Source organism: Scyliorhinus canicula, chromosome 17 (genome assembly GCF_902713615.1).
Source record: "Scyliorhinus canicula chromosome 17, sScyCan1.1, whole genome shotgun sequence".
NCBI lineage: Eukaryota > Metazoa > Chordata > Chondrichthyes > Carcharhiniformes > Scyliorhinidae > Scyliorhinus > Scyliorhinus canicula.
In genome coordinates this window covers 14,651,385-14,671,832 of record NC_052162.1, presented here as the reverse complement: position 1 = coordinate 14,671,832, position 20,448 = coordinate 14,651,385, and the positions used below count along the sequence as shown (strand labels likewise).

The window sequence follows — 20,448 nt, the reverse complement described above, 5'->3', positions numbered from 1 at the left end:
CCAAAACCCAATAACCCCTCCTAAACTTTTTGGACATTAAGGAGCAATTTATCATGGCCAATCCACCTAACCTGCACGTCTTTGGACTGTGGGTGGAAACCGGAACACCTGGAGGAAACCCACGCTGACACGGGAAGAACGTGCAGACTCCGCACAGACAGTGACCCAGCAGGGAATCGAACCTGGGACCCTGGCACTGTGAAGCCACAGTGCTATCCACTTGTGCTACCGTGCTGCCTGTGGTGTTCTTTGTGTTGCTCATACTCAGGATGGATCTGTAGTGTACACAAAGACCACCAAAAACAAAGTCAGATAAACAAAGCTAAATTTATTCCACTGTTTATTATACAGTTTGTTCACTATTCCCAAAACAGGCAATATTATAACTGAACCTACAATCTGCACTATACTAACACTGGTCTTATGCACGCCATCTTAAGTTGTTCCCTGCTCTGCTCCTAGTCTCTCTCCACTCCCCCAGAAGCCTGAGAGGCATTCCTTTTTATAGCTCCGCTCCCCAGCTCCATCTGGTGGTAGACTATAGTATCACATTAACTCTTAATGTGCCAGGCATGACACATAACGTCACAGTGATGTAACGAGGTTCTCGTCCAGAAAGGGCAGGAATCTCATTTAAATAAATTCAAATGTGCCTACAGGCCCTCCCGGTCATGCTTTACAACAGCTTCAGCAAAACGTGAGGCTACTGAGGGGAACCCACCTGGGGCGCAAAGCTAAATTTAGTTCTCAGAGGGGGGGGGTGCTTCGAGGGACATACCCAGACAGTGCCCCCTGGCACCGGCCACTGGCAGTGCAACTTGGTCCTGCAAACGTGGCAGTGTTAGGGTGGCAGTGCCAAGAGGTCGTGCCAGGGGTGGGCCTTCTTGGGGGAACCCATTTGGGTGTTCCCCTTCAGTGGGGAGAGGGGATTGCCGGTGTGTGGGGGTTGGTTGCCCCAATGCTTGTGAGGGGGTCCCCCGTGGAGGGTGGGATGGGATTTTCCTTTTAATGCAGATTGGGGTGTCCTTTAAAGATGGCGCCCCGATCTCTGTGGAGCCGGCCTTGCTGGTTCTGTCTGGCCCTGCCATGGCAGAATGATGGTGCAAACTACCCTCCAGATTCTCTGTGCAGACAGAGTACCAGCGAATCTGGAGAGAAAACCCAGCTCTGCAGCTGGATAATAATAATAATTGCTTATTGTCACAAGCAGGCTTCAATGAAGTTACTGTGAAAAGCCCCTAGTCGCCACATTCCTGCGCCTGTTCGGGGAGGCCGGGGTCGGGAATTGAACTCGCACTGCTGGCCTGGTTCTGTATTAAAAGCCAGCTATTTAGCCCACTGTGCTAAACCGGCCCCTGATGGAGAGCGAAATGCCGGTTTTCCCACTGAAACCGGCACCCTGACAATCTATTGGAAGCTTCTGCACACTATCTTTTACAAATGCAAGTTATCTCACGGTGATAACTCAGCACGGTGATTATCGACCTGAAACAGTAAATATTGGGCGCAATCTCTACAAAACTCAAACAGAGTGCTGTTCTGGGTGGGATTAGCGGGGTCATTCCCGGTACATGTAGTGCACGGAACAACCCCGCTATCTATCGGCACTCTATCTTGTTTTAGTGACCACTTAGCTACATTTCCTGCACTGAGGTGGTCCAACAAGCTAAGCTCCTCAATGCAGGAAGGGATTGAGGCACCATTTTTAAATGGCACCCGGATCTCACGACTTCCCAACACTCTCTTCCCCCCCCCCCCCCAAACTGACCTGTTGGGGCTGTCCTTGGCCTCTCCGCACCCCACCATATATAGGCAGGGGGTCCCTGGGCCTGATCACTGGTGCGGGCACAAAGCCAGCTTCGCATCTTGGCACTGCCCGCCTGGAACCCTGCCAGTGCCCTTGCTAGCTTGGCAGTGCCACATGGGACCCTGCCGCCCAGGGTGCTCAGGTGACACTTCTAGGGTGTCAGGCTGGCAGCACCAAGGTGCCCTGATGGCACCAGCAGTGCCAGGGAGCCACCTTCCTGAAGGCTGACCACCCGAGGACCTTCGATCGCTTGGGCGACCCTCCCAGGTACCGTTCTGCCAGGTTTACATTTGTTGGGAGCAGTACTGAACCGTGTTGAGGGAGGGGGTCTGTTCTGGATGTTCAGTACATGAGAACGGTCCAGAGCTTCTGACTATCACAGAGTCGGAGGAATCAGGAGGCCAGAATTAGATAAGCGCAGATATCACAGAGGGTTACAGGGTCAGAGAGAACTGCAGCCGCGGAGGGATTAAAACACAGGGATGAAAAATTAAACCCGAGGCACTGCCTGACTCGAAACAAAGTAGGTTGAGCACAGCAATGATAGGGGAATAGGCACAACTTAAGGACATGAGCTGCAGAGTTTAGGATTTTAGAGTGCAAAGCATGGGAGGTCAGCCCAAGGGTAGATTGAAATAGTCAAGTTTAGAGGGGACAAGGGAATGGATGTGGGTTTCAGCACAAGGTGATCGGTGCTTGAAGGCTGACACAGACACAATGGGCCGAATGGCCTTTTTTTGTGCTGTAAAACTCTATAACTCTCGAGTGAATGTCAATACTTCAGTTTCAGAATGAGAATTATAAATCTTCTCTCAATGTTCCAATTCGACACGAGGCAGCCTTTAACATAACCCACCTGTCAAAATCACCCTCCCAATTTAACTCTCAATTGAAGTGAAACACTAGGCAGGGTGTAAAACTTGGGCTCCACCCAATCTTGTGGCTTTTGCACAGAAACTGAAGTTAAAATAGGTCTCAGTGGTGTAAAACTGTACCGAGGATGTAGGACGGAATACAAGGTGGAGATTGTGGGTAATAGTTGAACGTCTTCTCAACCAGAATGCACTTATTGGCCGCGATCTAACCAAATTGAAACAGTGTTCCTTGATGAAGGCGTTTAGCCGGGTGTTTTCCGGTGCTTGCAGCGCCAGGACATACTACGCTATCTATCCGGACTCGGCTTCAATTTGGGGGCTCTGTAAGGAATGTCTAGCCAAGGCTGCACTAAGACCTGTTTCCTGCACTGAGGAGTTCCGCTCGCCAGAATTCCTCAGTATGGGAGATCACCGATCTCTCGACCCCTCCGACACGGCCTCCCCACCCCAAAACCCCAATGTACCTGTAAGCAGGTACTCAGAACCCTCACATCCCACCTCACATGGGCAGGGCACCCCCCGGGGTGAATATTCCCCGTCTGAGATAAATGCCAGTATGGTATCCTGGCAGTGTCCCTGCCAGCTGACAGTGCCACTTGGGCAGTGCCAGGCTGGCACCAGGTGCCACCCCTGCCAGCCAGCAAGGGTGGAACCAGCAGTGCCAGAGTGCCACTCTGCCCAGGAGGAGTGCACCTGGGGGCCTCCAATCCTTGGGAGACCCCTACAAGTGCTGTTCCGGCTGGTGCCCGTTTATGGAGACGAGCACTGAATGCCGCTCGCCCTAGGTCTATGAGGCAAAGGGGGTTAGATCCCAATGCCCCAGGTAGATCAGGGGAGTACATATTAGAGTGAGACTAGCTATCTCGCTCTAATATGCAGATTTGCAAAATAGTGACCACAATGGGCAGGATTCAGATGATGATGTCTCACAAGATTGCGTTTGATCCCGGCATCTATCATGTGGACGGTAGGTCGCGCCCGTCATTTTTGATCAAAAACCACATGCAACACGTTGAAAACTCATCTATCACCTCAGCAGAATCAATTATCAGAGCATTTACGGCCTCAACACTCTAACAAAGTTCCTGTACAAGGTGCTAGCCTGACTCAGTTTACAGGATTTGCAACATGAGCCAATGGGGGCTGCTGCACTGTCAGAAGATACTGTCAGTAACTAGATGCATGTTTGGAACAAATTGGGTCATTGCCCTGTCCCCCCCCCCCCACACACACACACCGGCCAATTCCAGTCATTTTGGGATTAATTAGTTCTCATGCACAGCAGCTGTACATTTTTCTGAGGGCTAGCTGTCATTCAGATCACACAAACAAAAAATAGGAAAGGTAAATACATGCAAGCGAGACATGTCTTCACCACACCAAGGAAACACTCGTTGCTGAGCAGTTTGTGGTTAAGTTGCTCGGGGGGGGTGTTGGCTCCGCACCTTCAACATTGCAAATGCTCATCATGCCAGAAAGAATGTGCAATTGTGATCAAGCTGCTGGGCAAGGTCTTCCTGTAACACAAGATCATCTATCTTGCCTCTGTCAGCTGCTGCTGGAGGCTGGCACAGAGGTCATGAAATGTTGTGGCGACCTAAAGGGCGGAAACTAGATTCTCAGTCAGCCGGTGGCATAACCACAGCACGGTGGAGCCTTGTGTTGACGCTGCAATGTGAGAATTGGATTGGATTTGTTTATTGTCACGTGTACCGAGGTAGTGTGAAAAGTATTTTTCTGCAAGCAGCTCAACAGATCATTCAGTACATGGAAGAAAAGGGGAATTAAACAAAATTCAAGAAAAGACAAGAAAATACATGAGAATACATAATAGGGCAACACAAGATATACAATGTAACTACATAAGCATTGGCATCGGATGAAGCATACAGGGTGTAGTGTTAATGAGGTCAGTCCATAAGAGGATCATTTAGGAGTCTGGTAACAGCGGGGAAGAAGCTGTTTTTGAGTCTGTTCGTGCGTGTTCTCAGACTTCTGAATCTCCTGCCCGACGGAAGAAGTTGGAAAAGTGAGTAAGCCGGGTGGGAGGGATCCTTGATTATGCTGCCCGCTTTCCCCCGGCTAAAATGTAGCTGCCAAGTGTGTAAATCCTCAGAAGGTGAACTTTGCAATCGTGTGATCTTGTTGGGAGAAAGACCAGGCCACAAATCACTGCTTAACAAGTGATATGGAAAGGAATAAAGATAAAATAAGGCAATAATTGCTGGACTATAAACATAAGTATATAAAAGAATTAGGAGCGGGAGGAATCTATAAGGTCCATCAGGCCCGCTCCAACATTCAATAGGATCATGCCTGGTCTTGGACTTCCATTTTTCCACCATAAACCTCCGACTGGATATTCCGCCCCCCCCAACCTTGTGGTTCACTGCTGGGGGTGGGGTCGGGGTGGAGGACACCGCAGGCGAGAACAAAGAATTGCACCGGCCAGAGAATCCCCGCCCTCGATTGCCTAAGAGACCACATATCTGCCTAACTCAGCTTCATATATGCTCATCCATAGACCCTCCACAACTTTCTGGGATAGAGAATTTTGAAGATTCACAGTGAAAATATTTCTTCTCCTCTCGGTCTGAAATAATTGTCCTCTTATCCTGAAACTTGCCCCCTGCGTTCCAGGCCCCCGAGCCTGTGGAAACAATGCCTGACGCACCCCTTCACAATCTTGTAAAGGGAGGAACTAAGATTGATTAGACGGCTCTTTCAAAGAGCCAGGACTGGCAGGAATGGGCCAAATGGCCTCCTTCTGTGCTGTACTATTCCATGTTAAAAGTTTCTCAGAGTGCCTCTCTCGGAATTTGCACCACTTATTTGGGAACGCTATCAGTCGCAGACTCTTGATCAAAGAACAGTGTACAGTCCCACTGTCATTTAGTGTGAGGAAAATAATTCAGTTTGGAATGCAGCATATGAAACAAGTGAGCAGCAAAGACAAATTCCTAACTGAACTGCAAACCATTGAACGTGCAAACTGACAAACCACAAAGGTAGATTACTGTCCCGATTATTTATGGTGACAGATTATCTAGCACACACTCCAAGCATACAGCCTTCCTGTGATGAGCTGCCGGGCTGTCTTACTGCCTGAAGCACTACGATGGCAAATCAGCCAGATCAAGATCCTAATCAGTAACCAGTAAATCTTCTGCTAGATGTAGCAAATCCAGCAAAGCACATCCTCCTAGCAATAAATACAATCATTTTACTTTTATAATCATCAGGCTTTATCAAAACGTTCTTAAGTGCTCATATCAATAAGGGAAGTGGGCAGGCAAAATATGCCATAAATACAAAACTTCAACACTTTGCAGCAAGTTCAAGAACACCAGTAGGGTTTAATTCCTCAAAAAGAGTTCTAGACCCTTAAATCTGAGCCCTTTTAGGGTGACGGGTTCATAACACCAAGTTATTGGATTTGGACTTTTCAACCAAATTGATGGCAAATTTGGACATTTCTAAGATTTAAAAAAAATTTTTTTAGCTGAAGAAGCCATCACAGGGCTAAATCGCTGGCTTTGAAAGCAGACCAAGGCAGGCCAGCAGCACGGTTCAATTCCCATACCAGCCTCCCCGAACAGGCGCTGGAATGTGGCGACTGGGGGCTTTTCACAGTAACTTCATTTGAAGCCTACTTGTGACAATAAGCGATTTTGAAAAAATGAAAATGAAAATCGCTTATTGTCACGAGTAGGCTTCAATTAAGTTACTGTGAAAAGTCCCTAGTCGCCACATTCCGGCGCCTGTCCGGGGAGGCTGGTACATCATGACATTAAGATGAGATGGGCAGTGGACCAAGCCTGACATTCACCCCATGGAATAAGCCCTGCTAATCACCTGTTATATTTTAAATAATGACTTACCTAAAATATATATATTACTCTTGAATCCACCAGGATGATAAATGGCCAATAGTCTTCTTGTTGAAAGATGAACTATTTAATGACTAATAAAATAATAAACTGAGTCCTTTTACTCAATACAAAACTAATAAAGAAAGAAAGTACAATACAGATAACTATATATCTATACAACTATTAAAACAACTAGTTCTAACCTCTCTCACTCTAGCTATTCTATGTCTTGCTTGTTCACTGTTCACTGTTCTGAATCATCTGCATCATCAGTCCAAAGATGTGCAGGTTAGGTGGATTGGCCATGATAAATTGCCCTTAAAGTCCAAAATTGCCCTTAGTGTTGGGTGGGGTTACTGGGTTATGGGGATAGGGTGGAGTTGTTGGCCTTGGGTAGGGTGCTCTTTCCAAGAGCCGGTGCATACTCGATGGGCTGAATGGCCTCCTTCTGCACTGTAAATTCTATGATTCTATGATCATCCGACTTAGAAAAGGCGGGAATCCAGTTCTTATAGTATCTGATTGTGAAACATGTAGTGTTGAAATGACTGTGCTACATTTACATACATTGATCATGTATATTGATATCTGAATATCACTACACACCCTTTATGTCTATGTATTTTACAACTTTACTTCCACAAGGCTATCAGCGCCTTGTTTAGTACTCTCTTCTTAGGTGTTCTCCACTGCACAAAGTCTGCACAGAGAATGATCTGAGTAATTTTGCTGGGATCATTAATACAGGAGAAGACAAAGTCGCCACAGTCCCAGATGACCATAGTCTGCTTTCCCCTTTGAGGGGGAGAGCTGACTGGTGGTGATTTAACCCGAGGGTCACCACACCTCAGGCAGCAGACAAGGTTGAGCAGGTGGGAACAGGAGGGGTTGTCTAGCCAACTGAGCTAAACTGGCCCAGCCGGTTTAGCTCAGTTGGCTGGACAGCTGGTTCGTGATGCAAAACAAGGCCAGCAGCGTAGGTTCAATTCCTGTACCGGCTGAGGTTATTCATGAAGGTCCCGCCTTCTCAATCTTGCCCCTCGCCTGAGATATGGAGATCCTCAGGTTAAAACACCACCAGTCAGCTCCCCTCCCCCCCCACCCAAAGGAAAAAGCAGCCTATGGTCATCTGGGACTATGGATCATTAATAGGCATGCTTTCAAATCCCGGAACTGGTCTTGATCCTGGTTAAAAAAACATCTTTGTTTTTCATTCGGACAAAAACAAAACACGAAGGGACCTTTTGAGTTCTTACTGCGACCATCAACATTTGGTCAAAATGTGACAAAATTAAAAATAAATGACTGAAGAACTAATTTCTATGTCATCAAAAATATGACCTGCGAGTTAAAGAGTTCCCCCACAGCCTCTCTGTTCCCTCTTTCTCTGTGTTTTATTCACATCATCTTTTTGTATTTCCCCGATTGTCCATTCTCATTCACATCCTCTCCTGTCCGTCTTGGTCCTTGTTCTTGCTCCGCCTCTTGCCCACTACAGCACAGTCCTTAAATTTCACAGCCTTCTTGTAATCCTGCTGTCAATCATTCTCCTGATTGAGTTTTTTCCCATCTTCTGTCTGGCAATTTGTCTTTGTTCTCTGCTTCTGAACAATGCCTGTTCTCAAATCAGCATATTTCTCACTCCAATTCCCAGATTAATGATCCTCTAGCCATCTTTAAAATGCTCAAACCCGGAGAGAATGAACTCCAGAGAAAATAGACAGACAGTCTCCTCTTTTACTTCGAAGAAACAATTTCATTGGATAACTGTTGCAATACATCACACACTATATCTAGCTAAGTAATGAATTTATCATGGTAAATAATGTGGGTGATTATGGCTCAATTTAAAAATAATATATTTTGGGGGATTTGGGCTTTCTTGGCTAGGCCAGCATTTGTTGCCTATCCCTAATTGCCCTTGCGAAGTAGTGATGAGCTGCCTTCTTGAACCGCTGTGTCCATGTGGTGTAGGTGCATCCACTCTGCTGTTATGGAGGGAGTACCAGGATTTTGACCCAGTGACAGTGAAGGAATGGTGATATATTTCCAAGTCAGCATGGTGAGTGACTAGGAGGGGAACCTCCAAGTGGTGGTAAAACTAACCGTAATGTGTATAAACATGAAGCTTTGATTGATAGCTCCTGGACCACAGCAAAGGAAGTTAAGTGCTTTCTGTTAGTTTCACAGCTGATGACTTCAAAGGTCAAGCAAGCCTGAAGTGGATGAATAGAACAATGCTGGCAGCTGGGGGTGCGTGGAAGCTGTCAATTGCAGCCAAGTAAAATCAATATCAAAGATAAATGAATGAAAGGCTTGTAGTGCAACTTAAAGATGGCGCACACTCTTGCCACTATGCTTCAGTGGTGGAGACAGCGAGTGTTTAAGGTGGTGGATGGGATGCCAATCTAACAAGCTTTGCCTTTGATGGCGTCGTACGTCTTGTGTTGCAGCTGTAATCATCCACAATATTCACGGTAGCACAGTGGTTAGCACTGTTGCTTCACAGCACCTTCGATTCCTGGCTTGGGTCACTGTCTGTACGGAGTCTGCAGGTTCTCCCCGTGTCTGCGTGGGTTTCCTCTGGTTTCTTCCCACAAGTCCTGAAAGATGTGCTTGTTAGGTGAATTGGACATTCTGAATTCTCCCTCAGTGAACCCGAACAAGCGCCAGAGTGTGGCGACTAGGGAATTTTCATAGTAACTTCGTTGCAGTGTTAATGCAAGGCTACTTGTGACAATAATAAAGATTATTATTATTAACGAGGGCTGTGGGATTCTTATCTTTACTACCCGAAGCATTGAAGAGCAGGGAGGTTATGCTGGAGCTGTATAAAATGTGGGTCAGGCCTCAGCTGAAGTGCTGTGTATAGCTTTGGTCACCACATTATAGATTGCACTGGAGAGGATGCAGAGGAGATTCATCAGGAAGGGGCTGGATCGTTTCAGCTATCAAGAGAGACTGATTAACCTGGGGTCATTTTCCTTACAGCAGAGAAGGCTGAGGGGGGCGTCTGGTTGAGGTGTGAAAAATTATGAGGGAGATAGATAGGGTAGATAGGATGGTACCCCTTAGTGGAGCGGTCAATAACCAGGGGCTTCAATTTAATTGGCAGGAGGTTTAGAAGAGATGTGAGGATAAAACAACTACCAGAGGGTAGTTGGAATCTGGAACTCACTGCCTGAAAGGGTGGTAGAGGCGAGAACCCTCACAACATTTAAGAAGTATTTAGAGGAGGACTTGAAATGGCATTGCATATAAGGCTATGGACCAGGTGCTGGAAAAGGTGATTAAAATATTTAGGTGCTTGATGGTTGGCATGGATGCAATGGGCCGAATGGCCTCTTTCCGTTCTGTAAAACACTATGGGCGCGATTCTCCCAGACAGGGAGAAATCGTAAGGCTGGCGTCAAATCCGGGCGGGTTTGACGGCAGCCTCCCCCTCCCCGACCGGGAACCAATTCTGGTCCCCGGTCGGGGCTAGTATGCCGCGGCCGTGAACTCCGGCATCGCGGGCTTAACGAATTTCGTTAAGCCCGCTTGCCAGAGTTTGCGCCGGCTGACGCGTCAGATGACGTCAGCCGTGCATGCGCAGATTGGAAGACTCTAACCCGCGCATGCGCGGATGACGAAATCCTCGCATGCGCGGTCGGTAATGCCCCTCAGCCGTCCTGCGAAGTGATACAGCGGGGCGGCAGAAGGACAAAGAGTGCGCGGGAATCGGACCCGCTGCCCGCAATCGGTGCCCACCGATCGCGGGCCCATGGCACCCTTGGCACGGCCGTGGTACTGCCGTGCCAATCGGTGCCATGGTTTTCAAAATCGGGGCTTTACGGCCGTTTTTACGAACGGCCAGACCAGGTGTGTTTGCCGTTCGTAAAAACAGCCATAAAGGGCTTGGACTTCGGCCCATCGGCCAGCTGAGAATCGCAGCTGGCCGTAAAAAAACGGCGGCAGCGATTCGTGTCGGGAGTCGGGCGTGGGGGGGGGGGGGGAGAATAGCGGGAGGGCGTCAGGCTAGCGTGGCCGTAAAAATTTACGAACCCCGCTATTCTCCGCACCGTCGTGAGTGCGGAGAATTGCGCCCTATAACTCTAAATCTCATAACTAGAGTTTAAAAAAAAACATGAGCAGTGACAAGATAACTGCTCTGGTCAGATAGCCCGAGAGATGTGAGTAGCCCATACATATATTCCATCAGGCACACAGATTGAGCTCAAGGTATCTACAAGATCAGATGTCACCAACAGATTCGGTGTTACTATAAAAACAAATGAGCTGGGGCTGTTATCACCAGGACACTGAGGAACTTCACATAGGACATATCATTGGCCCTTGCACCACTGTGCAAATCAATGACATAGGTAGATGGCCAATGCAGGAAGTTGGAGGAATGATATATAATGTACAAAAGTCCTAATGGAGCGACACAAATTGGATGTACGGTGCACTACAATACTGCAGGAAAATAACACACGCTTCATGAAACAAGGCTGACACAAATTGCATAATTGTAAATGTATTAAATAAAACCCATCCGGGAAGTTTTGGCCAAACACAGTGGATTGCTCATCAGGAATGCCTGAAAAGATACTGGAAGCAAATTCAAGAACAACTTTCAAAGGGGAATCAGAGGAATACATGTGGGGGAAAGGGAGAGAGAGAGAGAGAGAGCGAGAGCGCAGAAGAATGGGACTAGTAGGATAGCTCTACAGATAATAAGTCGCATGCTTGATGGACTGCATGGTATCGTCTCCGATTCTAAATGGTTTGGAAATTCACTTCGCATCTGCCTATTTCCTACGTGGCCTATTTGTTTGATAATTAATGTGGATATTATTATATTGTGGAAAACAGCACCACAGGGATGATAAACTGTCCCAAAATATACAGTTTGTGATTACCAAGGAAATGAGGGGCAGAGTCAGATCCCATCGGATGCCCAAAGAAATATTACAATGCACATTAATGAAAACTCAGGAGCAATGATGGTGAGAAATATTTCACTGTAAATAAGTATTAAATAGACATATAGACACCTATACTTTTTCAGTGCTGAAAGATAAAGCAGAAGAAAATGGAACACCATAAGTTTTGATTTTTGTCACTGGGTTGGTTGTCACAGCAAGCCGAGTGTTATAAATGGAAGTAGAGTTAAGGGACAGAAAAATGCTAAGTGCCTTTGTAAATGATAGCTTGCATCCTGTGGCATTGCTCATCAGCATGCTGCAATCCGGAGCACCAATAATGATGTGTAACACTTTAACTGGCCTATCCCTTTATAGTCATCGTCCAACTATACCATGTGGGAATCCACTTGGTTGTGTCAGTGTTATATTGCTCACCAATTTTGGTCTTCAGTTTGTTGTTGTTTTCATGTCTCCCCACTCTTCTCTTGGCAAATACATTGGCCTGCCGGAATACTGTACGCAGCATCGGTTTCAAGGATGCAAAGCAGGCAAAGCAGCATCCAATAGGGTGGATGATGTATGCGTGCAGATTCTGAGTTGGATGTACGCAGCCCGCCATTTTGGAATAAGCATATGAAGAAATATTCAGGGCCTATGCCTGAAACACGTGCTCAATTGGGCTTTTGCACAAGAGGGCTTCAGTGCATTTGATCCTTTCTTTTACAAATTGGACAGGAAATACGTTCCGGAAAACCTGTTCTATACGTGGCCTAAAAGGGACTGCTGCATGGGACTCCATTAAAAAGGTACATTAAAAAACCTTAATTGATTTGAAGAGAAGGAGCCTGGCCAAAGTTCTGTAACAACCGAGGCATTGCTTCCAAGCTTTCAAATTCAAACTCTCTTGAGATTGAGGTCAGTGTTCCATTAGCCGTTTTGACTTCTCTTTGTACCTAGCCGCCAGCTTTTAATGATTTATGTCCATGACATCCAAATCCCTTTGTTCCCCCTGATTTATCATGGTTACGAAAGGTTTCCTGCATTGTACTCCATCTGCCCACTCACTTAGCCTGTCTGCGAAAACGGGTGCGGCAGGACAGAGAATCCCTCCCGTAGTTTTTGAACCATACTCGTGGGGTCCTCAGAGAAAAAAGTTAATGAAAGTATTCAGCCAATACCGTCCCTTCAGGCTGACGTGATCACCTTAGAATCATACAATCCCTACAGTGCAGGAGGTTATTAACTCCTCGAGTCTGCACCAACCCTCCGAAAGAGCACCCTACCTAGGTCCAGTCCCCCACCCACCCCGCCCTGAAAATGAAATGAAAATCGCTTACTGTCACAAGTAGGCTTCAAATGAAGTCACTGTGAAAAGCCCCCGGTCACCACATTCTGGCACCTGTGCGGGGAGGCCGGTACGGGAATTGAACCCGCGCTGCTGGCCTTGGTCTGCTTTACAAGCCAGCTGTTTAGCCCACTGAGCTAAACCAGCCCCCTCTCCCCGTAATCTAACCTGCACAACCTTGGAAACTAAAGGGCAATTTAGCATGGCCAGTCCTCCTAAGTTGAACATCTTTGGACCTTCTGCATGGCAGAGTATTCAATCCAGGGGCTGGTTTAGCTCACTCAGCTAAATCGCTGGCTTTTAAAGCAGACCAAGCAGGCCAGCAGCACGGTTCGATTCCCGTACCAGCCTCCCTGAACAGGCGCCGGAATGTGGCGACTAGGGGCTTTTCACAGTAACTTCATTGAAGCCTACTCGTGACAATAAGCGATTTTCATTTCATTTTCAATCGTTGCCTTGAATGGAGGATTCCAGTGACTAGCGGACAGCCAGAATTGAACGGACGGGTCTAAAGTTAGCTGGTTTTGCCCACCCTCCCTTTTTGAATAATGCAGGGACACTTGCAATTTCCCATACCAAAAAGCAAAGTAATCGAACTAGAGGTCATTTTGGAAAATTGTGTTGAATGCATCTGCAATTTCCCACTGACATTTTGACTCAATTTAGCCATTGGAGTGCCCCGGGAGTGCATTTGTATGTTAGAAAATTTGGTCTCACTGATGTTTCACAAAAGGAAGCTGCATTTGATCATTTCACGGTTAATACCCAGATATTAGATTCACAGACTGAAGTGCATCCACTTCCTTTTATTGTGCACCGGGTGACAGAGAGCAGTGTTGCTACATCAGTTGTGATCAGGAGTAAGCAGCTCAGTTTCACTTCCATGTTATGAGTTCACAGGGAAAGGTTTGAAGCGCACTGTATTAATAGATTGCTGGACTCGGCGCTATGAAGCTGCTTGCACCATGTGACAGCGTTTTCAGGTGAAACCTTGTAGACTTTTGGTGCAAAATCAACAAACTCCACAAAGCAGCAGCGATTTTATCTGCAAACAACAACAGCAGAGAGCAGTGTAGACATTTTACTTCTCCGCTGCTAAACAATGGGAGATCGAGTGTTACGCGAGTCTGTTTTGCTCTAACTTCCTGCCCCTTTGCAATTATGCCTTAAAACCAGACCATCTGTCATGTCTGGGAAAAAAAACAATAATAAACTATTTTCACACGTGGACAACTTAAGTGTGACCTGGTCATGAGTGTCATTAAAAAGCTCCACGAGTTGGAGGTACTTACTCCATCACATGCCCAAAACATATTTAAGTCATAAGACCGAGGGAATAAAAACGAATCGTAATGGTATGAAAAATGCTTTGAAGTGTCACAGTCATGGAATTATGAATTATATCTTTACATGGAAGTGTTCAGAATAGAATGAACCTTTGCAGTCATCATACGCATCTGCACCAGCGAGGCAAACAGCATAACTCACAAGCGATGAATTCCCCAGTGAATTCTAGCTGGGTTTACTCATGGAGATATGCAATGTGTGTTCTGGCCCTTTCAGTTTCAGCTCACCCCTACAGAGGGCAGGAAAACAGCATCAGGCTTTATCGCATTCTCCTGCTAACTGGTATCACTGTGCACAGTGGAAGGAAGAAAGATTTGTATTTATATATCCCGGTTTCAGGGTACCCCAAAGCATTTTACAGCCAATTAAATATCTCTTGGAACATGGTCACGGTTACAATGTAGGAAACATGGCAGTCAATTTATGCACAGCAAGCCCCCACAAACAGCATTGCGATAATGACCAGATAATCTGATTCAGCTCTGTAGTTTGGGTTGAAGAATGAAATGGCGCCAGGACATTGGGGAGAACTTCCATTGTTTCTTTGGGCGGGATTTTCCAGCCCTTCCCACAAGCAGGATCTTCCAGTCTTGTTAAAGTCGACCCCTGCTGTGGGTTCCCTGGTGGATGGGCAGGTTGAGCCATGCAAATTGCCACTGACTTTGCCGGGACCATAAGATCATAAGGCCATAAAAAGACGAGGGCTGGAAAGTTCTGTCTTTTGAAATAGCGCTGTGAGGTCTTCGAAGTCACCCTGAGAGGGCAGATGGGACCTCCGTTTAACACTTAATTTGAAAGGTGGGAGAGTAAGACGACCTCTTTGAAAAATAAAAAGTTTCGGAATCTGTTCTGCAGAAACAAAATCTATGCGCTTCCCTCTGGATTACCAGAGGCAGATCAATCTGCTTCGCACCTTTGCCTCTGGTCGAAAAAGAAGCAAACACATTAAACATATGCACATTTTTGTAGTTGTGAACTCAACAGAAGAAGTTTCTTGACTCCACTTAATGATGCACCCAGGGCAACTAATTTATGTTTTGCTATTTCCACACAAAACTGTGGTCCAATTAAAAAAAACGCACATACATGCAAATCAATTTTAAGAATACATGTTCACCTTTTGTTTATCATTAGCATACTCTTATGCAGCAAAATAAAATACTGAGGTGCTTTGAGGACATCAGAATGATTCAGCAGACATGGCATTGATTCTACTATTTTGCAGATCTTAACTACTTCTGAAAGGCAAAGGTCTTTCCACCAGAGAATAAAGATTGCATCTAGCATGTGGAAATATGGGAACAGGACAAAGCCATATTGTCCTTCCAGACTGTTCCAAGAGATAGTGGGCGGAATTTACCAAGTAACCCGCCACATGTTTTTCAGCGGCGGAGGTGGGCCGCCAGCAGGATTTTCTGGTCCCGCCGTTGTCAGCGGAATTTCCTGTTGACTGCACCCTTCGTTGCCGGGAAACCCATGCGCCGAGGGTGGGACCAGAATATCCCGCCAGCATAAACAGCCGGTAGATTCCGTCAATTAATTCATATATCAGGAAAGTTAAGGGATGGTAAGGTGACCAGTTAACCCACACGTGTTCAATGTAGTTTCTTGGACCAGGTTTGATTGCCTCTGGGGCTGAAGAGATATTTCCTTAAAGTTCATTTCCACTGTTGACCCTGGGTTTTCTCTCCGCCTCCTAGCCTCTCATAAGAGACTACTGTGTTCGGCAAAGCAAGGGTTAATGTGGGACCACAGAACAGTACCACCTACAGTATAATGGCAGTAGATAGGAAGCAGAGCTGTATGGATACATTAGAGGACAAGTCAGCATGAAGTTAGTTTCTAGTTTGGGCGACAGTTGGGTACATATGAATATAGTTCTATGTTACCAATAAACACTCTTCAACCCTATAAGACTCTGGTCAAGATACTGGAAGTCCCTCCCTAACTGTACTATACCTACCCTACATGGACTTCAGCAGTTTAAGAACCACATTATCGAGGGAAATTAGGGAAGGGCAATGAATGCTGACCTGACCAGCGAAGCCCACATCTGAAGAATAGATTTTTAAAAACATTTACGGTAGCAAATTATTTTTTTCCAATTTAAGGGGCAATTTAGCTTGACCAATCCACCTTCCCTGCACACCTTTGGGTTGTGGGGGCCAGACCCACATAAACACAGGGAGAATGTGAAAACTCCACACGGACAGTGACCCAGAGCCGGGATTGAACCTGGGATCTCGGCGCCGTGAGGCAGCAGGGCTAACCACTGTGCCACCGTGCTGCCAAAGAATACATTAAAAAAAAACTCTTCAAACACTTACAAAGTTACAGGCCTGATCAGTGATAAGAAGCGTCCAGTCCTGATATCCCAGTCATCATGACAGCAGGAAGGGTCAACTGACCAGCTAATCTTTTCCCGCACATCACACTCATACATTTGTTTGGACTGCCAAGGATTTCAAACAAAATTTGTTGGTGGGATTTGAAAGCTGTCAGGCCATAATCTTCAGGATTATTTACAAATATCTGCTTCGTAATTTGTGTTGTGTCACAATTTCCTCAAAATTATTATTTTTTGAAATTATAAATTTACGATACCCAATTCATTTTTTTCCCCCAATTAAGGGGGAATTTAGCGTGGCCATTCCACCTACCCTGCACATCTTTTGGATTGTGGGGGCGAAACCCACACAGACACGGGGAGAATGTGCAAACTCCACACGGACAATGACCCAGAGCCGGGATCAAACCTGGGACCTCGGCGCCGTGAGGCCACAGTGCTAACCCACTGCACCACCGAGCTGCCCTCGATTTCCTTGAAATTATAATCATTGATCATTTTATCTGTAGCATAGAGATGCAGCAGTGAAAGAACTTTGAGGTGCTAAAGGACAATATTCAAATGTTGTGCACATGAGTTACAAAAGGAATAAAAACATTTCAGCTGGGATTTTCCAGTCCCGTTGTAGCGGACTTTCCGCAGGGGAAGCGGCTGGCCAGCCAAAGGTCCATTGAAGTTCGGTGGAATCGGCAGATCCCAGAGTGGGCTGGGGTGGAGAATACCACCTTTAGTTCTTTCACTTTGGGATGGTGGGGGAACATGGGTCGATGTGATGTCAAGCTTTGATGGTGTGGGGTGGGGGGGGGGGGGGGGGGGGGGGTGGTGCGGGGGATTCCCTTCTCGACTCCCAGAAACCAAGGAAGTCCCTTTGGAAGGATCACAATGTCATGTTGTGGTAGAGGACTGTTATTTCCTTTCAAATAAATATATTACTTCAACCTACACATTCCATGGGATGCTCTCCACTGAGAGTTTCGTCTCTTTCAGGAAGCACGAAAATTATTCCCTTCTCAGCGACATTTCTACTTTTCACCCCAATTAAATTATCTTTGCTGCTTGCTGGAGAGAAACCACTAATTCGAGAGGGGTACGGATGCCAGTCAGATTGGCGAAGGCATCAATGCATTCCAGAGGCATTGGACTTTATTTTTCCCCCTGAGGGTACGGTGCAAAAAAGAGGGCCATTTTTAATCTGTATAAGTGGTGCTTATATGGGGAGCCAGGGTTGTAATTGATATTTGCTCATCGGCCTCGTGGGGCTCGGAGGGGGAGAAGATCAAACACCGTGCAGTGCAGAGGAAGTAAACAGAACTCTCCAGTGCAGATATTCAATTACTTTAAAACTCGATGTACAACTGTGAACCACTGGAATTGTTCCGTCAATGAGTTGGAAGGAAACCTCTGAACTCTGTCGAGTGCAAGGCCTCTCGTGATAATCCAAATTATGAGTCCACAGCACAATCCATCAATAGCTAGTATCAACGTGTAGCCCAGCTCCACAACGCTACTGTCTAGTCCCCCGGTGAGGAAAATTGTTCCAGCAACCCTATCTCATCCATTCAAAATAACATAAGAAGTCTTACAACAGGAGGTTAAAGTCCAACAGGTTTGTTTCGAATCACTAGCTTTGGGAACACTGCTCCTTTCTCAGGTGAATGAAGAGGTAGGTTCCAGAAACATATATATATATATAGACAAAGTCACAGATGCAGGACGAATCTTTGAATGAGAGTCTTGCAGGTAATTAAATCTTTACAGGCCAAATCCAAGGACCCGGTTGAGGCCGTACTCATGCGTGCGGAACTTGGCTATAAGTTTTTGCTCGGCGATTCTGCTTTGTCGCACGTCCTGAAGGCTGCCTTGGAGAACGCTTACCCGAAGATCAGAGGCTGAATGCCCTTGACTGCAGAAGTGCTCCCTGACTGTAAGGGAACATTCCTGCCTAGTGATTGTCGCGCGATGTCCGTTCATCCGTTGTCGTAGCTTCTGCATGGTCTCGCCAAAGGGACATTCTTTCCTATGGCGTATGAGGTAGACAACGTTGCCCGAGTCGCACGAGTATGTACCACGTACCTGGTAGGTGGTGATGTTCTCACCTGGAATGGTAGTACCCATGTCGATGATCTGGCACATCTTGCAGAGATTGCCATGGCAGGGTTGTGTGGTGTGGTGGTCGCTGTTCTGAAGGGTGGATTGTTTGCTGCAGACAATGGTTTGTTTGAGGTTGCGCTGTTGTTTGAAGGCAAGTAGTGGGGGTGTGGGGATGACCTTAGCAAGATGTTCAACTTTATCGATGACGTGTTGAAGGCTGCGAAGAAGATGTTGTAGTTTCTCCACTCTGGGGAAGTACTGGACGACAAAGAGTACTCTGTTGGTTGTGTCCCGTGTTCTTCTTCTGAGGAGGTCAGTGCGGTATTTTGCTGTGGTGCATTGGAACTGTCGATCGATGAGTCGAGTACCATATCCCGTTCGTACGAGGGCATCTTTCAGCGTCTGTAGATGTCTGTCACTCTCCTTATCGTCTGAGCAAATCCTGTGTATACGGAGGGTTTGTCAATCGGGGATGGCTTCTTTAATGTGTTTGGGGTGGAAGCTGGAGAAGTGGAGCATCGTGAGGTTATCCGTGGGCTTGCGATAAAGTGAAGTGCTGAGGTGACCGTCGTTGATGGAGAGGAGTGTGTCCAAGAATGCAACTGATTCTGGACAGTAGTCCATGGTGAGCATGATGGTGGGATGGAACTTATTGATGTCATCGTGTAGTCATTTCAGTGATTGTTCACGATAAATCCATAGGAAAAAAAGGTAATTGATATATCTGGTGTACACAGTTGGTTAAAGGTCCTGTGCGGTGAGGAGGTCTTGTTCAAACTTGTGCATGAAGATGTTGGCATATTGAGCTGCGGATTTGGTCCCCATGGCTGTTCCGTGCATCTGGATGAAGAACTTGTTGTCGAAAGTGAAGACGTTTTGATCCAAAATGAAGTGGATGAGTTGCAGAATTGTGTCTGGAGATTGGCAGTTGTCGAGTACCGAGACTGTTGCAGCAATGCCGTCGTCATGGGGATGCTGGTTAGAGCGCCGAGACGTCCATTGTGACGAGGAATGTTTCTGGTTCAACTGGTCCATGGGTGCTGTGTTTCTGCAAGAAGTCCGTCGTGTCGCGACAGAAGCTGGGCATTCCTTGAATGATATAGATATAGATATAGAGAAATACAGCACAGAACAGGCCCTTCGGCCCACGATGTTGTGCCGAACTTTTGTCCTAGGTTAATCATAGAATTTTGGACACTAAGGGCAATTTATCATAGCCAATCCACCCAACCTGCACATCTTTGGACTGTGGGAGGAAACCGGAGCACCCGGAGGAAACCCACGCACACACGGGGAGGATGTGCAGACTCCACACAGACAGTGACCCAAGTCGAAATCGAAATTGGGACCCTGGAGCTGTGAAGCAATTGTGCTATCCACAATGCTACCGTGCTGCCCTCAAGAAGAAATTAATCTACACTCCATTATTCTACCCTAATCCATGTACCTATCCAATAGCCGCTTGAAGGTCTCTAGCGTTTCTGACTCAACTACTTCCACAGGCAGTGCATTCCATGCCCCCACTACTCTCTCGGTAAAGAACCTACCTCTGACATCCCCCCCCTATATCTTCCAGCATTTACCTTAAATTTATGTCCCCTTGTAATGGTTTGTTCCACCCGGGGAAAAAGTCTGACTGTCTACTCTATCTATTCCCCTGATCATCTTATAAACCTCTATCAAGTCGCCCCTCATCCTTCTCAGTTCTAATGAGAAAAGGCCTAGCACCCTCAACCTTTCCTCGTAAGACCTACTCTACATTCCAGGCAACATCCTGGTAAATCTCCTTTGCACCTTTTCCAAAGCTTCCACATCCTTCCTAAAATGAGGTGACCAGAACTGTACACAGTACTC

General features: G+C 46.6%; 1 protein-coding gene across 2 annotated transcripts in view; it reads right to left on the bottom strand.

Moving 5' to 3' along the window:
* Nucleotides 1-20,448, bottom strand: part of si:zfos-2326c3.2 (mitogen-activated protein kinase kinase kinase kinase 4) — a 335,482-nt gene that overhangs the window by 196,505 nt on the left and 118,529 nt on the right. The window lies entirely within an intron of this gene.